This window comes from Leuciscus leuciscus, assembly GCF_965113295.1.
Source record: "Leuciscus leuciscus genome assembly, chromosome: 1".
NCBI classification, from domain to species: Eukaryota; Metazoa; Chordata; class Actinopteri; order Cypriniformes; family Leuciscidae; genus Leuciscus; species Leuciscus leuciscus.
This window is the reverse complement of record NC_138725.1, coordinates 35404931-35406685: the sequence shown is the minus strand read 5'-3', so window position 1 is coordinate 35406685 and position 1755 is coordinate 35404931.

The window sequence follows — 1755 nt, the reverse complement described above, 5'->3', positions numbered from 1 at the left end:
AGGATAATCCCCTTCTTCCATATTCAAAACTTAACAGAATAAGTTGTTATACTGTATGTAAAATAAGTGGCATGCAAGTCATCATTCAAAGAAAAGAGAACGACAGGCTTATATTCTAAATAAGTGAAATATATAATTTAAAGAGAATTCAAATGAATAGTTCCAAATTCTCAAACCGCATTTGGAATGTTCAGTTTTAACATTTTAGTTTCACACTGAATTTTTTTATTCTGATTATTGATTTTGTGATTGGTTTCATAATCATTGAGCCTCTCAAGGGCTTCAGACACAGTGATTCTCTACAGGTGCTCTCAAAAATAAAACGCTCCTATTATGTTTTTTTTTACATTTTCATCTTCCTTTAGTGTCTGTAAAGTTATAAAGTCCCTCCAGCAGGAGTTATTCTCTATATCAGAGTCAGTGTTCCTGAACTCCCTGAAACGCCTCCATTGTAGTCGTGAGTTTCTTCCAGGAACGAACACGTCACAATATTCCTCATTTAAATAATTAATATGCAGTATAAAGGGGCGGAGCCTGGTTGAGTTAGTTAGTAGTGTGTTGAAACTGGTCGTTATGGTAATTAGGGGCGGGACTTTTCCCCAAACACGCTAGAAATGCTTGACCGATCACGACACACCGCTCCAGCCGACCAATCAGAGCACAGTGAGCTTTTCAGAAGGAGGGGCTTCATAGAGACAGGAACTAAACAGAGCGTTACTGACAGACGGGAAGAGACGAGCTGCAACGATGGAGAATATGAGGAGAATAATGTATTTTTATATATATAATGTAAATAATGTAAAAAAAAATCTGTTCTAGTAGAGCCCAAAACACAAGACTCAAAAGGGCATATATATAATAGTTTTTTTTTTTAAAAACACTGAATGTTCAAAGAAATATCTGCCAGTGGGGTCATAAAAAATCAAAAATGTAATTAAAAGGAAGAAGTTGAACTGCACTCGCAGACATTTCTTCATGTTTTAAGCATTAACATTGCTTAATTTTCTATCAAATTATTTAGAAAATTCAAAGTAAATGCATCTTGATTTTATAATGTTTAGATGTTTTTACTGGAAAACGAGACAAAAGTACTTTTTTGCATTGTTTTTTCTTTAATATGCAGGAAAAATAGTTAGTCTCTAATCACTTCTGGTTTAGTTGTAATGACTGTTCCTCTCATTCGAGACGCCCTGCGGCCTAAACACACTGAAGAGATCAGCGCAGAGGCTGAGAACGCTCTCTAACTCGTGCTGCATGTGTCGGGCAGGTTTGATCCTGAGCTTTACTGTGACCCGCAGGGGTTTGGTTTGTCTGTGACATGAATATTCTTCTGTCAGAGGTCAGATGTCATTGTGTGTTGGGTTTACACTCCTGACACTCAAATGGCTTACTCACAGACTGTAAGCATGTAGTAAATGGGTGGGTGAATGCTCGTCTTTTGAGAGAGAGTGTGTGTTTGTAAGGTTGATCTGACTGGACGAGCTGCATTCCTCCTCCACCACACACACACAGACACTCGAGCGTTCACACACCTGCTGTACAGGTGGAAGAGCAGATGAATATTCATATATATGTTTCGCCTTTGGCTTTTTGATCGGCTGTCTGATTTATGTCTGCAGAATCGTTTCGGCTCTGTGAAACATTAACATGTCACTCTTTATGATTATTAGCTGTTCTAAACATTCAGACCTTACAAGAGGACGGAGAGAAAGCAGAAAAGGAAGAGTTTGACAGAGGAATTCAGAGGGTAGGAAC